Here is a 22491-nt window from a genome sequence, read left to right on the forward strand (position 1 = left end):
TCTTTTTGTATGAATAAGAAGTACTTATTAATTTGGCACAATTGGTATGCAACAATTTATATAAATAATTTATATCATTGTATATCATCTCATATCTCGTAGAAATAATGTGTGTATTTATATTATATTGACATAAATTATATATAATAACTGTCGTGATAGACTAATGTGATAACACGTACCATTCATGATTTATGGGAAGTAGTTTTAAATCAATAATCACACAAAATGTTTTTTGGGAAGCAATTTTAAATTAATAAATCATAGAGAATGTTTTGGTTCGAATATTCGATATTGAGTGTTCTGCTGTTTTTTTCAGAGAAACAGTCGAGCAACTACTCAGTATCAACTGCTCTGATAGCTCAGTTGGTTAGAGCACCCGTTTAGTAAGCGGGAGGTCTTGAGTTCAACTCTCAATCAGAGCACGCGGTTTTCTTTATGCTTAAATCTTCATGCATATTTTGGGGGTTTGGGGGGGTTTTTGTAAAGAGATCATAAGAAAATAAATTCTTTATCATCCTGATCTTAGATTACGGATTGTAGAACACAATCTAATCCAATCAACAAATTTTTTTTAATTGTAGAAACTTGATATCATTATTATGATTAATGTTTTCAAATTTGATTGTATAATAATCATATTAATAAACATTATTCATAACACAGAAAAATGCTAGATCTTGAAAAGATAGAAGAATTGGAAGCATTTGGGCCACATTTCAGAAGTGGTGAGAAAATCACCGCTTCTATGTCCAAACTGCTGTCTGTTACAAACTGTCGGTTTTACATAAAGTGCTGGAAACCTTTATATCTCTGCTATATATCTTCCCGGTTCAACATGCTTTCAGAAGCTAAGTTACATCTTGGTAGAAGTCAGAGATGAAAACTGATTCCTTTTTCAGATCAAGTCTATGCTTTGGAAAAAATAGGTAAGCAGACAATCAATTGATAATCTCTATGCTGGGTGAAGGAAGAAAGGGAAAAATGTAGAAAGACAGAAGCCGATAGCAGCGACCAGGCGCAGGCTAAATAAATGAACCCTAAAAAAATATAATTGAAACCATGGTATTGGACTTGTATCAAGATTATGGTTTCAATGATGCAAATGAAAAGATATGCGCAGTAAGAAATTAATTTTAAGAGTTCAATACAAAATTTAAAATATAATAACATCTTATTAATAATTTAATATTAATTTTTAAGTGGCATAATTTACAAATATGATATTTTTGGTGTACTTTATCTATAATCTGTTAAAAATAGATAGAATGAATTTGATGGTCCCCATCTTTCATTAAATTTTTTATGAAGGTTTGATCATTTTATCTTTTATTTGATGTTTTAAGAAAAATATGTATATTTTTAATTTAAAATATGTAAAAATCTGAAATTTATTAATTTTCTAAATTCATGTTTAAAAAATTTAAAATAATTTGATTTACAATTATATATTTTGTTTTAAGAATATTCTAAATTAATATATTCATAATAAACATTATAAATCAAATATTAAATGATCATCAGTTAAAACTTATTAATAATGAATATCAATATCAATATATATATATATAGCATGTAGACTAGCTCTTTGTTGTCCGTTTGGGTTGCTGGCTTTCAAGCCAGCCTTTTGTATGTTGTCTTTATGCTAGATTAGTTGTTCTTTGTTGATCTTCTATCTGTTGATCTTTCTGTTAAAGATTTGGGGTCTTTAAAACCTGTTTTTCCAATTAATCAGAACAATAATTTCATTTCATTAGCATAAACATGAATCTTAAATTTTGTTTAGAATAAATATATTTTATATTTTATTTTATTTTAATTAAAAATCATAGAGAATGTTCTTTGGAAAGTAGTTTTAAATTAATATACCACAGAGAATGTTTTTCGTTTGAATATTCGATATTGAGTGTTCTCTCCTTTTTGCGACAGAATATTTTAAGCAACTATCCACAAGCAGTGGCTCTGATAGCTCAGTTGGTTAGAGCACCCGTTTAGTAAGCGGGAGGTCTTGAGTTCAACTCTCAATCAGAGCATTCGGTTTTTGATAATCTAAAATCTTAAGGTTTTGGTAATTTCGTTTGAGAGAGGAATTAAGACAATAAATTATGGTCTTCTTCATGACAAGATTTCCATCCTTTTCAACTACGTTGCTGTCATACAATTCCAGCAAGTTTAGATATGTAGAATAGGCCATTCATTATGTGGGGTGTTCGTTACCTTTGAAGTGGATTGTGAATATATAACAAATCTGTCATTGTCACTCAAATCCTGGTAGGATGATTATATTTTTCTTATCTAGATAAGTAAGATTGGTTCGAACTGATCATTTTCTAATTCACTGATATTAGTAATGCATCTGTTTGCACTTATTTTCCATATATTTTTATAATTAAGTTCTCGGATCTGTTATTGTTGTCCACAAAATTTTAATTTTATATAAAGTATTCTTGTCTAATAAGACAGACATGAAATGATTCTAATTCGATTATTCTTAACATAAGACGATTCAAATAAATATAAATTTTGTTTGATAGTTTTCCAATTAAAAATATTGAAAAACAATTTAATGGTCTGGTGTGGACAGAAAATTAATGAAAAACATGGAAGCTAATAAACAGGGAACAACAGAGCATCAGCCTGGTTTTACTTCACGGAAAGCTTCTAAAGATAAGGGAGTTGAAATCATTTCACTCCCTGCAGACAATAATTGCAAATTTATTTGGTTTTCATTTGATTCAACAATTTCTCACGCAGTGAACCAAATCCATAAAAAATAGAGTTTCTGCGAATGAGGAAGAACCACAAGTTTATGCTCAAAACTCCAAAGATTTTCATTCAGAATTTCCAAAGGCTGATCAACATTTGAAGCCAACAAAGATGACTAAGTCTGATACACCTGCTATGAGCTGTGAGCAAGAAAAATCATGTTGGAGAGCATTGCAAGAAACACAGTGGAGAGGTCAGAGTAACACTACAAGGAGCTGTACTAAGTAGTAATCCTTCTTGTTACTGTTTTATATTTAGATTGCGTGTTAGTTTGTATCAATGTATCAGATCATATTTTGTAATTCATGGTCAGAATGATAGATTGTTCATAGAATAGAAATAGACTGTTACAGATCTTTATAAGACAATATTGAAATCTATAAACTTTATAAATTATTAAAAAGATTCTGATAGTCTAGGAGCATCTTTCGTTACAATGAAAGTACATAAGGTGGGTAGTGCTCTTGGCTGAGCTCTGGATCTTACAAAATTTGAAGGATACAAAGAGCTCATCATGAGCAATGGCAAGTTCATTCTTTTAGGACTTTAGTAGTCCAAGTGAAGGCTAACATGTTAAACAACTTCGAAAGCACATAACTAGGGTATGGTAGCATTTTCTTATTGTAAACAAATGATGGGAATGACTCAGCTTTTTATCCTTTCAAAATATATGCTTTCTTTCTTTTTGTTCTTCTTTTACATGTTTTTCATATTCCATTCTATATCGCTTTCTATGTTTCACTTCTTGATGATGGATATGTAGTATGATCTGAAATGTTGATATGAAAAGATTAGATACAGTTTTAAAAGTCAGAAATCTACTACACATTTTCATTGATTGTAGAAATGACATGACTTCAATGTTTTCACATTCTTCTGATATCTGATGTGTTTTTTTTAACAACTGATTCTAAGTTGATCAAAGAATAGCCAGGTTTTATGATAATATTGTCTGTACTAATTTGAAATGTCATTTGACTATTGTTCAATACTATGTGATTTGTTATGTACTAGTTTAATGTTTCATAAAGACATGGAGTATCCTATGATCTAGTAGACATGGAATAAGGAAACATATACATAGCACATGAATAGTTTCATAAGGAGCCACAAAATATAAAAGCCTGAGATTAAAAAGGAACTCAATTGCCCATATAAGAGATAACAACTTGGGATTAAAACGAGGACTTTATCATTAAGTTGATTGTGCTTCATATTGTGGATATTCAAATTTTTGTGACTTTGTCAGGTTATGTGTTATCTTCCAATGTGGAAGACCTCAGACTACAAGTTAGTCTTCACTTGTTCAGAGATGCACACCAACCCCCAGCACTGGCACTCCATAATTTTGTTCCTTTCAACCAACTCAGCTACACAAACAATAAATAGAAAATTGCAACAGTAAACACAAATGGTTTTCACAAACACAAATAATTCTTTTATTGATTCAATAGATTACATCTTGCCTCAGTACAGAGGTCTTATCATGTCTGTTCAATACAAATTAGGCTTACAGACTATATTTCAAACATCACAATAAGGCAGTCTTGTATACAGGTTGCAACCTCAGTTCGCAGCATCTCAAAGATGAAATTAAAAATGGATTATCATACAGTATTCGTCCTACTCGTTGAAACTGGTAGATGAACTTACAGAGTCTGTTAACAATATTTGAAATGCAAACTATAGTTAAAACTAACTATCTAAACACAAAAATGTGCATGGCATCTCAAAGATGAAGGTGATTCGCATGGTGGTGAGACTCATGCATCCAAACTATAGATAAGATGAATGTTGATCCAACATGTGGAATATGAGAACGAATATAGTTTGGAGGATGGAATTTGTCATAATTTTACTTTGTTCTCATCACCATTATTGTGAGAATATTTGTTTTCTAGGCCCAATATTGTCTTTGTGCTTCTTGTTACCTCTCTTGTGGTTTTAGTGCCTTCATGAGCTAAGAGATTTTCCTGAGCATGTATATAACCTTGTGGTCTATCAAGACTCGTTTCCTTGGTCTTTATGTTTATCCATATCCCTGGAGATCACATGTTCCCATCCTCATTGACATGCTATTAATAATGGGTTTGATGTGTTGATTAGATATGTGAAGGAAAAAGCAGAGTATTTTAAGATGCCAAGCTGGCAGGTACTCTCCTCCCAATCTCACGTACAGGAATAATGTTGTTTTATGGAGACTTTGGGAGTCTTGTGCCCCCATACCTTGGTATCATAGAATTTCTAGGCCCAATCTTTAGCCTGTGTTGAAGTCCAATGTGAAAAGAGTGTTGAAATATTTTATCAGTCATCCTGGTGTTGACATCCCTTATCCCGTGGTAGGCGGGCATAAGGGGCCCCGAGTGCTCGATAGGGAAGGCATCATAACAGTACCTTTTGGGTGTTAAAGATCACGATCCTCTTATCATGAACATGGTAACTGAAGGCCCGAAGGTTCGATACAAATTTAAGGGCCTGATGCAAGTAAAAGTACTTTTTGAGTTCTCTTAGAATTTTAGAGAAGCATGATGTCTGATGTGATGGAGTGAAGAAAATAAGAAGGGACACACAAATTGCTATAAAACAATAAATCTTTTTATTCATTATTCAAGGTTTTCCCTTGATTACATGATAAAAAAAAGTTTCTTGATTACATGATCAAAGGTTAAATGATAGAAATGAGAGATATTGAATCCATTACAATAGTCTTATTATATAGATGACCTAGAAACATCAGAAAACTTCATTCAAATCCATGCAAATAACAATATTTAAGAATAACATGCAGAATTTATATTTAGAATATTGTATATTTCGATATTTATTCCTCATTGATCTATACGAATAAATTCGACAAAAAATTGACATGTATATTTTGTTCACTATATCTCAAAAATAGAAGAAAATGAAAAGGTCCTTTTCTATTATCTTTTCATAAAGATATGATGGGGATTTTTATGTAATTGTCAATTGTCTAGTTATTGACAAATGTGATTTAATATACGATAATTAATGGGTACTCTAAATCCTAGTAAATTGACTTCGATCTCCTCCTTTGAGGGTGAGCTTAACTTGTTATCACGAAGCCTGCAAAATTCCTTCTTTCTACAATAACAACATTTTTTTAACTCTTTCAATCATTTTTTAAGGCTTGGATCTCCTTTTTATTAGTGGCAACGATCTCTTTATCTATTGTCCACAACTCCTTCGATGACTTTCAAAATAATTTTCCCTTTCAATTTGGATGACTTCCCTTTGAAATCTGGGGATTTCTTCACACTTAGACTGGTGACAACATCGATCTCTTTTTTTGCCATCTCAGTTTTTTCTTCTTTAAATGGATCTTCCTTGGGCGATCAAATCTAAAAAGACCAATTGAAAACTTCGTTCCTTCTTTGTTGATTACCTTCACATATCTATCACAAGATGGTGGCTGCTATATTTGGCGGTGGCAATGATATACCAAATAAAACCCAATACTATACTTTCTTGACCAGTACAGGCCTCTTTAAAGAATAGCGAAAACATTAACCAGATCTACACGCCTCTTTATACTTGGTGGTTTAGACATCCTCGTGCAAAGTTCTGCATCAGCTGGAGTTCTTAATAACTAACTTTTCCATAATATTTTTGTGGTTTCCTCACATTCTGACTTGGGATTTTCTCCTTCAAGCAAGCTTCAACTTCCAATCAAAATGTCTTTTACTTGTTCCTTAAAACGACAACAAATTTTGTGGGAAGGTCCGAATGATAAAAAATGAATCACTTTAAATGCTTGGGATAACACCATCAAAGACAAATCTAATGTGGGAGCCAACACACATGATCTACACCTACAAAATTTGACTCTGGGAGTGAAGCTCCCTTGGGCTATTTATCAACACTCAGATGCATTATGGAGCAGATTCTTGAGAGCAGAGTATTTAGATTTGGATACGCTAGATTGAATTCTAACCATTGCCAGTCTGTCAAGAGGATCTACAGTTTGGAATTTTACTATATATAAAAAAAGCATTATTACCAATCACTTAACATGGAGAATTCAGAGTGGGAAGAGAGCCTCCTTCTGGCATGATTCTTAGAACGAGCACTACTCTCTCGATAGCATTCCAGAGCTGACTGATGTAATTCGTTTAACTACTTTAGAATATGGTGAGAAAGTGCGAGATTTTTCACTATTAATTTTGAGAATGGTATTCCATTTCCCAAATGGAATGAGTTTGAAATGCCTGATCAAAATTGTAGGGAGCTACTCAACGTGAAACTGATCAAGAGAAATATTTTGCTGACAGATGACAGCAATGAAATAATATGGTGTGCGACCAAATCTGGTTCGTACTCAATCAAATTAAGCTACAATGTTGCCAACTCGGATAATGCTAATACAAAGGTAATGCAGAAACAGTGCAAATTCATCTCCTCATTGGATGATCTAATGCTTTCAAACTGGCCACACCTCATCAAGCCAAGAGAGATTTTGTCAAGCCAATTTCAAAATGGCAATTCTAAATGGACCCCCTTTTGGGAGACTGAAACTTAATTTCGATGGGGCCTCTGAGGGAAATCCTGTATTATGAGGGGTTGGCTTCATTTAGAGATGAGGATGGAACTATGGGTCAGGTTGGAGCAATGAAACTCCCTATGGGAGCAAATAACAAGATTGAGTTTGCAGCCCTTCATGCTGGACTCAAGTTCTGTTTGGACAAGAACATCAACAATGTTGATGTATAAGGAGAGTCTTTGATTGTAATAAATGCCATATCAAACCAAAAGGCCCCCAACTGAAAGCTGAGTTTGTTTTGATATAATTAGCTTATTCTTGGATTAATTAAAACATTACTCATTGTTATTCGTTTTTGACATTGAGTGTTCTGATGTTTTTTGACTGAAATTTTAACGACATCGTTCACAAGCAACAGCTCTGATAGCTCAGTTGGTTAGAGCACCCGTTTAGTAAGCGGGAGGTCTTGAGTTCAACTCTCAATCAGAGAAATTGGCGTTCGATGGTCTTAAATCTTAATGCATATCTTAAGGTTTTGTTAATTTCATCTCAGAGAGGAATTTATTAAATTATGGTCTTATTCGTGACAAGATTTCCATCCTTTTCAATTATGCTGCTGTCGTTCAATTCCAAAAAGTTTTTTAGATATGTAAAATAGGCCATTCATTACATGTGGGGTATTTGTGTATATATAACAAGGCTGTCATTGTCACACAAATGCTGGTAGGATGATTTTATTTTTTATATGTAGATAAGTTCAGACTAAGATGGATTATATTACATGAAATCGTTGATCATTTTCTAATTGATTGATATTTTTTTTTTGGTCGGTTTAATTGATTGATATTAGTAATGTATTTGTTTGTTCTTTTTTTGTGTTTATATCTTTAAAATCGAATTTTTGGATCTGTGATTTTGCTTTATAATATTCTGATTTTGTAGAATGTATTCTTGTTGATAAGACATTAAATGATTCTAATCAGATTATTCTTAAGATAATAAAATTTGAATAAATATAAGTTGTGTGTGATAATACTCAATCAAAAGGAATTTGAAACACAATTTAATGGTCTAATGTGGACAGAAATTTAATGAGAAACAGGCAAGCTAATAAACATGGAACATCAGAGCATCAGCCTGATTTTACTTCAGGGAAAGCGTGTGAAGATAAGGGAGTTGAATTCATTTCACGCCCTGCAGACAATAATTGCAAATTATTTGGTTTTCATTTGATTCAACAATTTCTCACTCAGTGAACCAAATCCATAAAAGAAATAGAGTTTCTGCGAACGAAGAAGACCTACAAATTTCTGCTCATACCTCAAAAGATTTTCATGAACAATCACCAGAGGGTGATCAACAGTTGGAGCCAACAAGGATGACCAAGTCTGATACACCTGCTATGAGCTGTGAGCAAGAAAATTCATCCTGGAGAGCATTACATGGAGCTTTAGTAAGGTAGTAATCATTTTACACTTCTGTTAGACAAAATTGGAATTTGTGAGCTTAATATATAGTTGGAAAGATTATGACAGTTCAGAAGTATAGATTGGTTTTTTTTGGGCTTTTTCTATAGGTTCTTCATCCTGTTCTCTATGTTTTATCTTGATGATAGATTATATAATATGATCTAAAATATTGATGACGATTTACACAAAAATTCTACTGTACATCTCCATAGATTACAGAAACTACATGACTTTAATATTTTTCATGCTGTTTTGATATTTTCCTAAATTGATCAAAGAACAGCCAGCTTTTATGATAAGGGACTAAAGAAATAACAGGCTTAGGTTAAAACAACTTTTTTTTTTTCCATTAAATTGATTGTGCTTCATATTGTAGATATTCAAATCTGAGCAATCTTTTGTGACCTTTTCAGGTTACCTGTTATCTTTCAATCTAAAAGACCTCAGCAATTACAAGCTATTTAATCTTGTTAATTTATTAAAATTATGCTTAAGTATTGATATTAATAAATATTAATGATAATAATAATATTAATAAGAATCTTATAACCATATAGTAATACTAATATAGAGGTTGTTATTAATATTTTAAAATTATATAATAAGAATCAATATTAATATAAAAATTAATTTTTGAGTGTTAAATAATATGCAGAGGGGTATATTGATACGGGAATGCAGCAATACACACGGACATTATTATATATATTTATCACATATTACTCAAGGTCGTAAGCAATCCATCTACACAATGTGAACAAGTAACCCTAACCCTATTAACTTTTGAAGGAGGGATGATGCCGAATGAAGCAGACATTAAGCTTCAGTTGGAGACTGAAATATCTCCGTTAGAGATTGACCAATATGAATGTATGCGTTTTTTTTATAATTTCAGTTTTTTTCATTTACAGACAACTTCTAATGAGGAGCAGGGGATCAAAATGAGAAAGCACGTACCCTCCAAACAGAAATCCAGATCAGAGCATCGATATCGGAAGAAAACAAGGAGTTGCAGATGCAAATGTCTAGCTTCGAGACTGACCTCGGGTAACTCCAAGGAAAACTTAAGAAGATTTAAGATTTCTGAATTGATGGAGCAGGAGCTGTGAGACATTTAAAAGATTGATCTTTTATTTGTGAATGTATGTGTATTAAGATTTGTGGAATGCAGATAAATATTTGAATCTTGTGGGATGCATATAATTTAGAACATTGTAAATATTGAAATGCTTCAGATTACTAGATTTGAATTCAATCACAAAAGCTATTCTGCATTTTGACTGAATAAAAAATGCGCACTAAATGTAGTTCATTTAGTTGTTTTGAGTCACTGGATACTGTTTTGTCAATCTCCTGCATTTATTGTTCTCTTGTTAAATTTTTCTGTTTGATGGTTCATGCCTCTTAAATCCGTTTCTTGTTTGAGCAGCTATTGATATTGTTTCTATAGCTTTACTATGATTTACAATTCTAGAATGTTCGTAGGTAGAGTGTTTTATTTTTGTGGTGCCTACTAATGTCCTCCTCACTTGTCAAGAAACACTACAGAAAAAGAAGAAAAAAACATCTGATTAGAACCAGATTTATCTAGCACAAACTTAAAAATAAAAAAATTAAAATGTAATAAAAATCAACTGGCAACTGCAATCTAATAAAAGTAAGTTAAAGAGTTTAACTATGGTTCAATTAGGATGAAAGTTACAATTGAATTAGAGTTCAGGTTAGTATTAGGGTAATAATTATGTTTAATAGGTGGTAGGATTCGATTAGCATTAGGATTTGGGTTGATGTTTATATTTCTATATTTAATTCTTTCAATATTTTCATAGAGCAAAAATAGGCATCTCAAGAAGATATTTGTTCGTTTATTTTATATATATATATATATGTGTGTGTGTGTATGTATATATGTGTGTGTTATACTATTTCTGAAATTATGAGTGAAGTAAAATAATTTATCAATAATATTTTAAAGCTATGAGATTTCCACAATCCATTTTGTATTTCTAGTGTATTTTTTCTGGATTCGATTGTGTGTATATTTTTCCCATCAATAATACACTAAACTTAAACGAAGATACACACACTCCATCTAAACTTAAATGAAGATAAAAAAATTAAAATGAAAAAATATGGTATTTGAGAAATAGTCCCTAGCCCATACTTCTATGACAACAACTAATAATAATATTATTTTTGTGCACGATTGTGTATGTGGTAAATCGGGTGATAGGCTAAGCCTGTTATTTTTATGTTGATGTTTTGTTTATTTTGTTTAGGGATTTTCGTGTCAATGTATTCTCTTTTGTCTTTTGAATATTCACAATGACACTAATTCATCAAAATAAAAATGGTTTGTGTGTGTGTTTTGGGTTCAAGATTTGAACTCAGTTCATCATCTAGGTGCCTACAATATGGACCTATTGCATTGAATCAAATGCCTAAAGAAATCTTTTTAATTTTTTGAAAGTTGCAAAAAATATTAGTGATTGTATAATTATAAACTAAGATGATATAATTATACAATTGTATTGTCTAAATTAAATTATAATTTTAAAAAATGATGACTACGGTAGATGAGTTCTATTTAAGTGATTATGTATGTAAACAATCTATGATTAATATATAAATAAATAAAATATGGAAGGTCCATTGATTTAAATAGAGTTAGATATGAATAATTATAAATAAATTAATACTAAATGATAGTTTTTCTATTTAAATATAGTAATATACATATAAAATGAGAAATATTATATCAATTATCTAACATCTCAAATATAAACATGTTTGTTATTTAATAAGAAAAAAATTAAAACTAACCCATTAAAGATAATATAGAATTGCTGCTATGATGTTAGTGAACAATAATATTTTACTGATGTTGTAAAATTTTTGTGTTGATTTTGTTCAAGATCTGTCTTATTATATTAGAACAACACTAATTATATGCCTATATATATTGCATTCCATAACTTAAAAAATCCAATATAGATAAGCTTACATGACTCCAAGATAATATGTACATTATCTCTCTAATCATTAATTTATAGAAAGACTTTTATTTAGTATAAATTTTATTTCTATATTAGAAACATTTTAATTTAATTAAATACAATTTATTATTATATTAGGGAAAATACACCAAGATGGTGAACAAAAAGGGGGTATAAGTGGTCACTTTTGTTCTAAAATCACTTAACCTTGAATTTGGAGGAGCAATTTGAGACTCTTCCATTCAAAATTTGAAGACGGTAAAAGAACAAGAATTATAGTACTTTAAATCTAGTTTCCAAATTACTAAATTTTTCAAATATGGATAAGATTAAGGCAGTTAAATCTTTAATGCAAACAAAAATGTTCTTATTTTTAGTAAAACATAACATAGTGTCTAGTGTGTGCATCAAAAAATAGAAGCATTATTGCCAATCACTTAACATAGAGAATTTGGAATATGAAGAGAGCTTCTTGCTAGCATGATTCTTGGAATGAACATTGTTCTCTCGATAGCATTCTAGAGATGACTAATGTAATTCATTTAACTACTTTAGCATATAGTGAGAAAGTGCGAGATTATTTCACTATTAACTTTGAGAATGGTATTTTGTATCCCAAATGGAAAGAGTTTGAAATGCTTGATCAACCTTGTATGGAGCTACTCAAAATCAAATTGATCAATATAAATCTCTTGTGGACAGATGACAACGATGAAATAATATTGTGTGCAACCAAATCTAGTTCAAACTTAATCAAATTAGGCTACATTGTCACCAACTCTAATAATGCCAAAGGGCATTGGCCAAAGGAGCTCTATTGGGGGCCAAATGTTCTACCATAAGTTGGTGTTTTTGCATGGATAATATCAAACGATAAAATTCTTATGGGAGATAGGCTTCAAAAGATAGGAAATGTAGGTCCACACAAGTCTGTCTTATGCAAAGAGCATGAGGAAACAACAAACTATCTACTATTACAATGTAGAATGCCACAATAATGTTGGTCTTCCTTCTACAACAAAATTGGATGGAAATGACCAACTCAAAATTATCTAAGGAGTGTTTTTTAAGCATGGTCATGCCTATTTAAAGGAGCTCTATGGGAAGGGTTGTGGTGCAAAATTTTTGCATAGATTATATGGCAATTATGGAAGGAGCAAAATGAGAGAATATTCTAAGGGAAAGAGTCCTCGCTTGTAAATAAGATAGAAATTGGAATATGTGAGTGCTTGAATACAAAGTTAATGTAGAAACAATGCAAATTCATCTCCTCATGGGATGATCTGATGCTTTTAAATTGGCCACACCTCATCAAGCCAACTTCAAAACGGGGCAATTCCAGATGGAGGCTACCCGTTCTAAGAGACTAAAACTTAATTTCAATGGGGCCTCTCATGGAAATCCTCAATTATCAAGGCCTGACTTCATGCTTAGAGATGAGGATGGGACTCTATGGGAACAAATAACAAGGCTAGGTTTGTAGCCCTTCATGTTGGTCTCAAGCTTTGTTTGGACAAGAACGTCAACAATATTGATGTAGAAGGAGAGTCTTTTATTATAATAAATGCCATATCAAATCGAAAGGCCCCCGATTAGAAGTTGTGGGCTTGGATTGATAGAATTAGCTTATTCTTGGATAAATTAAGTCATTACTCATTGTCACATGCGTTTCGAGAGGCCAATCAAGTTTCAAATTTCCTCTTGAACAGTTTAATTGATCAAGAGGAGGAAGTGGTCCTCCCAAATTCCTTGGAGGCTTAGGACAAGCTAGAGCCAATAATAGAGAGGGAAATAAAGAGAAACAACACTCGCGACACCTGATGATCTATCCCTTGCACATTGTTTGCATTGTTGAGATTCATTTGAAGCATTTGGCAACAATATGCCCCACAAGAACTTCAAAGAGAAAATAACATTGCCAACTTTACAAGACTAGTAGACCAAAGAGTTACAACATGTAATATCTATATAAAATTCCTTTCCCAAGGCAAGGCATTTTATGAATGGCTATTGCCTCCTTTGCCCTTGTCATTGTACTCAAAAATTTGTATATTACTTCTAACTAATAAAAGGAATTATCACCTCTACAACATTTTGCAAAAAAAATATCATTTCATTATCATAAAAATATGAATCCTAAAATCTCTTTTTAAAATAAATATATATCATATTATATTTTATATTAATTTCATAAATGATTAATAATAGGTCCCACATGATGGATTCCCACTATAATTTCACACCACAACGGGGTCCTCTCCCCTATGAGTTTTTTAGAAATGAAAGAGTAAAGATTGGTGTGGCCCTATACGGTGTTAGACTCACATGATAATTATACGTACCATCCATGATATATGGGAAGTAGTTTTAAATTAATAATCATATAGAATGTTTTCTGAAAATTAATTTTAAATTAATAAACCACAGGGAAAGTTTTTCGTTTGAATATTCGGTATTGAGTATTCTGTTGTTTTTTCAACAGAAAATTTTGAGCAATTGCTTACAAGCAACAGCTCTGATAGCTCAGTTGGTTAGAGCACCCGTTTAGTAAGCGGGAGGTCTTGAGTTCAACTCTCAATCAGAGCAGTTGGCTTTTGATGGTCTGAAATCTTAATGCATATCTTAAGGTTTTGGTAATCTCATCTCCGAGAGGAGTTTATTAAGTCATGGTATATCTTATACGTGACAAGATATCCATCCTTTTCATTTATGCTGCTGTCGTACAACTCCAAAATGTTTTTTAACATATACAAAATAGACCATTGATTATGTGGGGGTATTTGTGTATATATAACAAGGCTGTCATTGTCACTCAAATGCTGGTAGGATGATTTTATATTTTATATGTAGATAAGTTCAGACTAAGATTGGTTCGCACAAAGATATTACATGAAATTGTTGATCATTTTGTAATTAATTGATATTAGTAATGTATGTGATATATTTGTTTGTATTCATTTTATTTTTGTTTATACTTTTAAAATCGGATTCTTGGACCTGTGATTGTGTTTAAAAAAATTCTGATTTTGTAGAAAGTATTCTTGTTGATAAGACACGAAATGATACTAATGCAATTATTTTTAAGATTAATAAATATAAGTTCTGGCGAATAGTTTCCAATCGAAAGAAATTTGAAACGCAATTTAAAAACAGGGAACGACAAAGGCGCATCAGCCTGGTTTTATTTCGCGGAAAACTTCTAAAGATAAGGGAATTGAAGTCATTTCCAGAAAAATCATAGCTCAGAAAAGCACTACAAGGACCTTTAGTAAGGTAGCGATCATTTTAAATTTCTGTAAGACAAGATTGGAATTTTTTATCTTTATATATTTTCGGAAATATTCTGACAGTAAAGAAGTATATATGTAGAATTTAAATTTCTGAAAATCAACAATTAACTGCATGAAATGTTGAAATGGAACTGAAGTAATGTAACTCCTTTGTTAGCTTATGCATGAGTTTATCTTTCTTTATATGTTCTTCATACCGTTCTCCATATTTTGAACGTCTTTCTTTTTCTTCTTTTTCTTCTTTTTTTATTTTTTTATTTTGACTTAAATTGATTAAAGTTTGAAAAAACAGTTTTTATGATAAGAAGGGACTAAAGAAATAACAGCCAACAATTTTGCCATTAAATTGATTGTGTTTCATATTGTGGATATTCAAATCTAAGCAAACTTTTGTGACTTTTGTGCATTTTACAATGGTCATAAGAAGTAGAGTGAAATGGTGTGAGTGTATTAATGTTAAATTTTATATTTTAGTTTGACAACCACTTACATTTTAAAATTGTAATATTAATTATAAATCTAATATTTTAAAAATAAACATCATATAAAAAAATATCCCTCATCAAAATTTTATTTTTTTATATATCTACTATTTCAAATAAGATTGAAATAAAACAATTTTAAAGTAAATAAAATTGTTCGAATTGACATCTCTCAACATTTCAATAATATTACTAAATGTTAATGATAATAATAACTTTAATAAATATCTTACAATTATATAGCAATATTAATATAAAGGTTAATTTTTTAGTGTTAATTTTATTTACAATTGTTACAATCCATGATATTATTCAACTATTTCCTGATTAGATTGAGTGTTAATTTTTTTAGCATTAACTTTCCTAATTTTTTAAAGCATGTTAGGGATAAAGATTAATTTAAAATTTCTCATCATTTGAATAATTTTGAATTTTGAAGCTACAAGAAGAGTTTTATAAAGAATTAATAGTTCATGATCATTTTTTTATCTATTGTTGGCCTATATTTGGTAGAAGTTATGAGCTAAGTAATTCATCAATAATATTTTGTTAAAGAATATTGCATCTCAATTTAAATGAAGAAAAAAATTAATATGAAATATATGTGGTATTTGATTTGTTGAAAAAATAATTTTAATAACCAGTTACAAAGAGTCCCTAGTCTATAGTTCTATGACAACAATTAATAATATTATTTTTGTGCAAGGTTGGTAAATAGGGTGACAGGTTAAGCCACAAGAATTTTATGTTAATGTTTTGTTTTTTTTTTTTCTTTTTGTGTCAATGTATTATCTTATAAATACTAACAATGACACATATTCTATAGAAATTGTGTGTGTGTGTGTGTTTTGTAGAAGATTTGAACTCGAGGCCATATAGATGTCTAAAATATGAATTGATGGTATAATTATAAGAATAAGATGATTAAAAAAATGACTACCATAGATGATTCTATTTAAGTGATTATGTATGTAAATAAGCTATAGTTTATATAAATGAAATAAATATGGGAGGTCTATTTATTTAAATAGAGTTAAACATGACTAATTTATAAATAAATTAATGCTAAATGATAATTTTTCTATTCATTTATAGTAATATACATTTAAAATGAAAAATATTATATTAATTATAAAATATATCTAAAATGTCACATGTAAATATGTTTGTTATTTATTAAGAAAAATAATTAAATCTAACCCATTAAAAATAAGAAAACCATTCACTATTTAGAACTTGGTGGAAAATTAGATTATATAGAAGTGCTAATATGATTTTACTGAACAATGATATTTTATTGATGTTAGAAAAAGGTCATTAGATTGTCAAATTATGTTGCTTTTGTTCAAGACCTACCTTATTAGATTAGAACAACACTAAATATATGTTTATATGTATTGCACTCCATAACTTAAAAAATCCAATATAGATAAGCTTACACGACTCCTTGTTGATATGAAGATTATCTTGTTATTTAAAAAGAAAATCTTTACGAATGTAGACTTACGTTTAGAGTAAGTGGATGGTTTTTTTTATCAGTGACTGTTTTTGATTGGAGCTTGAACTAGTGGGGCCACATAGGGGGACCCCATCCTCAAGTACATTATACTGAGGTATCAGCACCTCCTAAGTGATTCTCACAAACATGTCTCCTTATCACTCCGTTCTCCCCTTATCTCGTCATTTTTCTCTCCTTATCACTCTTTACTCCTTATCGCTCTGCTCTCTCCTTATCACTCCAATCTCCTTATCACTCTACTCTCTCCATCTCACTCCAAAATCCTTATCTCTTCGCTCTCTCCTTATCACTCCAATCTCCTTATCTCTCTATGACTGCCTCCTACCTCCGGCTATATCCACACACAATGAGCAGAGAGGGACATTAACGTCTCAACATCGTGAACCAGATCATCCGCCACATTGTCAACACCAAGGCTCAGGTTTGCACTGAAGACTACCACGGGATCAATGAGCATAGGGTACGGACGACACAAGTGCTCGGGCAGGGATTCGAACCGAAAAACGCCACTATCAATAGTAGGATGCAACAAGGATGCAACAACTGTTACACGCAGGGCTAACCCAAAAAAAACCTCATTTTTTCACTAATAAACAAAGAGTCCTATCTTAAAGGTCCCTAATCATAAATTTATAGGAAGACTTTTATTTAGTATAAACTTATTTCTCTATTAAAACTATTTTACTTTCATTCAAAACAATTTATTATTATATTAATATCTAAATAAAATTGTTGATTTTCTAAATTATTATATTATATAAATAAATAATATTAATATTATTGAATATTTGATATAGAATGTTCTCCTATTGCTTTTGACAGAAAATTTGAAGCCCCTATTCCTAACCAACAGCTCTGATAGCTCAGTTGGTTAGAGCACCCGTTTAGTAAGCGGGAGGTCTTGAGTTCAACTCTCAATCAGAGCATGCGGATTTTGATACTCTCAAATCTTAATGCATATCTTAAGGTTTTCGTAATCTCATCTCAGAGAGCAGTTTATTTAATTATGGTCTCATTCGTGACAAGATTTCCATCCTTTTCAATTTTGCTGCTGTCGTACAATTCCAAAAAGATTTTTAGATAAGTAAAATAGGCCATTCATTATATGGGTATTTGTGTATATATAACAAGGCTGTCATTGCCACACAAATGCTGCTAGGATGATTTTATTTTTTACATGTAGATGAGTTCAGAGTTCCATGAAATCATTGATTTTTTTTCCTTAGTAATTGATATTATTTATGTATTGTTTATAATTTTTTCTTTTATATTTTAAAAATGGAACAATTAGATCTGTGATTGTGCTCCACAAATTTTTTTCTGATTTTGTAAAAAATATTTGTTTTAATAAGACATAAAATGAATCTAATGAAATTATTTCAAAAATAATAAGATTTAAATAAATGAAGTTTGATTTGATAATTTTCAATCGAAAAGAATTTAATGAGAAACATGCAAGCTAATAAAGAGGGAACAACAGAGCATCAGCCTGGAATAATTGCAATTTTATTTGGTTTTAAATATATTGCTGGAAAGATTCTGACTGTTCAGAAGTATATAGTGATCTTTTTCTTTTTCTTTTATATTCATCGATGATGGGTTATGTAATATGATGTAGAATGTTGATGATAGAAAAATTACACACAATCTCATCTTAAATTGATCAAAGAATAGCCAACTTTTACAATATGAAAGGAGTATTTTGCTCATACAAGAAATAACAGCCTTAAGTTAAAACAAGAACTTCGCCATTAAATTTTATGCTTCATATTGTGGATATTCAATTCAAGTGTAAGCAATCTTTTGTGACTTTTTCAGGTTATCTATTATCTCTCTGTGTAAAAGACCTCAGCAATTACAAGCTATTTAATCTTCAACGACCATTTAAGCCAAAGATGATGTTTGTAAATATTAAGCTCAATAGAAAAATGGCCTCCTAATTGGTACAGCAACTGGTCACATGCACGGTTTTGTCCAGGACGCTTAAGACAAACACCAACTTACGTGTTAAGGCGTATTAAGTGAAAAAGTTTGAAAATGGAATAGTACTTCAGCTTTCCCAATATCTTCACGGGATGAGTGGCCCAAATGTCAAAAGCACTTGCCCTTACAATCAAAAGCATAATCCATATCAAAAGGTATATGTTGCATTATGAATTGTTGAATGTATTTTTTAACCAAAAATTACTTTAAAAAAAATAAATGTTTTAGTTTATTTACAGAAAAAGTGTTAATTTTAAGAGTATTACTATGAATAAATAATAAATTATATTTTTTATTATATATAGTTTTATCTAACATTTATTCAAGTAAATATATTTTATTTATAAGTGATATAATATTTATTTTAAAAATCTTAATAAGAATAATATTTTTTATGTAATGTTGTTTGAGTTTTGAATTTTACATGTATTATTATAACATTAATATTTTAATTAAAATGGATTATGCTTTTTTATAAATATAAAATATATTATATTAATATATTATAATTTGATTAATAAATTAGTAATAAATAATCAATCATTTTCACTAAAATATAAGTAATGACAATTTTCATAATATATAATATCTTAGTAGCCAACACAATGTCCATAATTAATCTATAATTTATACTTTATTTAATACCATACAAATTTGAAAACACTATTTAATTTGTTTATATTATTGTTGAATGCATTTTGAAATTTTATATATATATATATATATATATACATACATATATATACATATATATATTAAATTACACTTTATTATTTAATTTTTTTTTAAATTGATTAATTAACTCCATAGCCCACTATTTTTTCATTTAAATAAATAAACATTCACCTACACAAATAAAACTTCCAACCAAACATTGACATAAATACATATAACCTTTCAAAATAGTTCTAATAGATTTAGTCAAGATTGGATGGATGATAATAAAGAGCTTTAAGTTATTAATAGAAAATATAGTTTATTGTGTTTTTTTATTTTTCTTTTTATAAATGATAGTTTTATAAAAATTAATTCTTAAAATAGTATGTATTGTTTTTTATTTTATTTTTTACGTGTTTTTTTTTAGTTTTTTTTGTTGGAGTAGAAGGGTTTCAATGGGTATTATAATCATTTGATATTGAAAATAAATAAAATCAATATTTAAAAAAATATTTCTCATGAATAAGTGTTTATTGTGTTATAAAAGATTTTTATTTTAATTTTTTAATATTTTTTTTTACATAAAATGCATATACAACAGATTTTATATTAATATAATAAGATATTTACAGGATGTCATAATTATAGGGCTACGTCTATCCAGCACCCATATTGTATCATTGATCATATTTAATAATTAATTAAAAAATAAATACATGTTATATTTTAATTATTAATTAATTAAAAAACATGGTCAATAATACAATAAGGGTGCTGCAACATAGATTGCCTCGAACCAAAGAGCAGCATATATATATGTATATATATATATGTATATATATATATGTGTATATATATATATATATATATATATATATATATATATATATATATATATATATATATATATATATATATATATATATATATATATATATACATATATATATATATATATATATATATATATCATGGTAAAATTTAAGAACTAAGAACTAATTGCAGATGTATAGTCAGTATGTACATCGCTGATTATAAACACCACATAACCAGTTCTCGATCCATGAAACTATCTTTTGGAGGATGACGCTTCACCATGTGGGGTATCCATTTTACACTTCACTCCAGATGCACCACCCTCACGCTTTTGAACTCCATTCGAGAGTGGATGAGAAAGGAGGAAAGAAATTGCAAAGTATCTGTCCTTTAGAGCTTTAATCTGGGCCGCATCAAGCTCATTTCTGTGGATCTGCAGAGCATTATATAGTCTCCAGGGATCATCATTGTGCAGGGCTTGCACAAAAGCATCAAAAAATTCACCTGACTTAGTATGCTTGAGGTCCCATCTGGGAATATAACCATTACCTGATCCCAAGCTGTATTTTTGCACACATTTCAAAAGTTCACCTGTTTCTTGTTGCTTCTGTTATGATTTTTACATACATTCTTACAATATTAATATGTTAATTAGAATATATTATAGTTTTATTTATAAATATAAAATAAATTACATTAATATTATATAGTTTGAATTAGTAACAAATAATCAATCATTTTTCCAATAATATAGGTGATATCAAATTTTCATAATATATAATACATGGGTATAATATATAATTTTTAATTTATTTAAATTGTGTGATTTTTTGGGGGGGCCTAGAAGGGTTAATTGAAAATAAATAAAATTAATGTTATAAAAATTATTACTCATGAATAAGTCTTTCTTGAATTTGAAAATATATTTTATTAATTTATGTAAAAAAAAGAAAACTTAGATAATTTGAAGTCCTATATTTAATAAAATTTTATACCTTGATTAAATTCTAAAGTTTTATTGTTCTCTATTGTGCCTATTTCCCTCCCCTTCTAAATTTAATTTTAATATTTTATATTTAACTTGACTAACTTTTTAAAGTTTTTATTCATCTCTCCCCCTCTATCTCTAGACATGTCTTTGTCTCTCTCACTCACCCTCCTCTTACACCTCTACTTTGCCTATGTATCTTTGAATATGATTCTGAGTTTTCATTTTAGTCATATTTGGATCCATGTAACTAAGGTGCAATTGCTAGTTATAATATAAAAGAACAAGGATTTCTCTTTAAAAAAATTTATTCAATCATATGTGCACCCTCTATACCAGCACGATGTTATTAATGTTTAAATAACAAGGTTGCGTTGCAACATAGTTCCTGCCAAAAGTTGGCAAAATTATTTTTCTATTGGATCGATAAGCAATTTGAAAATAAATAAATGAAACCTAGAAATAATATTATAATAAAATTAATAATATTTAATATTAAAGAACACAAATGTATTTAGTTATTTACTTTGAGTAAATGTCACTAACATAAAATATTAATTAAAGCTAGAGGTAAAATAGTTCAACCATGTGAAAAATAATTTATTATTGATTTTTTATGTTTTGTTACTTTTTATTTTTAAGTATTTAGTTTTAAATAATTATATACATACACATACATATGCATGTATACATATACATATACATACATACATACATACATATAAATATATATGTATGTATGTATGTATGTATGTATGTATGTATGTATGTGTATGTATGTATGTATGTATACACATATACATGCATGTATACATATACATATATATACATTTACATACATATGTGTATATGTATATGTGTATACATACATACATACATACGTACATACATACATATATATACATATATAGATATATACATACATATATATATACCATTCCAAGATGTAAGCACCACATGGAGAAAACTAAAGCAAAGAATATATATATATATATCACTGTTTCAGATTTTTAGACAATAAAAT

At 29.5% G+C, this 22491-nt stretch overlaps 5 non-coding genes across 5 annotated transcripts; all 5 read left to right on the plus strand.

The window, feature by feature from the left end:
• Nucleotides 1-351: 351 nt before the first annotated feature.
• Nucleotides 352-425, plus strand: TRNAT-AGU (transfer RNA threonine (anticodon AGU)). The gene has a single exon. It is a non-coding gene; the product is annotated as a tRNA-Thr (tRNA).
• Nucleotides 426-1959: 1534 nt separating this feature from the next.
• Nucleotides 1960-2033, plus strand: TRNAT-AGU (transfer RNA threonine (anticodon AGU)). Its single transcript has one exon. It is a non-coding gene; the product is annotated as a tRNA-Thr (tRNA).
• A 5651-nt stretch (nucleotides 2034-7684) lies between these two features.
• On the plus strand, nucleotides 7685-7758 carry TRNAT-AGU (transfer RNA threonine (anticodon AGU)). Its single transcript has one exon. It is a non-coding gene; the product is annotated as a tRNA-Thr (tRNA).
• A 6486-nt stretch (nucleotides 7759-14244) lies between these two features.
• Nucleotides 14245-14318, plus strand: TRNAT-AGU (transfer RNA threonine (anticodon AGU)). Its single transcript has one exon. It is a non-coding gene; the product is annotated as a tRNA-Thr (tRNA).
• Nucleotides 14319-17875: 3557 nt separating this feature from the next.
• Nucleotides 17876-17949, plus strand: TRNAT-AGU (transfer RNA threonine (anticodon AGU)). Its single transcript has one exon. It is a non-coding gene; the product is annotated as a tRNA-Thr (tRNA).
• Nucleotides 17950-22491: the final 4542 nt, after the last annotated feature.

Source organism: Cryptomeria japonica, chromosome 5 (genome assembly GCF_030272615.1).
Source record: "Cryptomeria japonica chromosome 5, Sugi_1.0, whole genome shotgun sequence".
Classification (NCBI taxonomy): domain Eukaryota; kingdom Viridiplantae; phylum Streptophyta; class Pinopsida; order Cupressales; family Cupressaceae; genus Cryptomeria; species Cryptomeria japonica.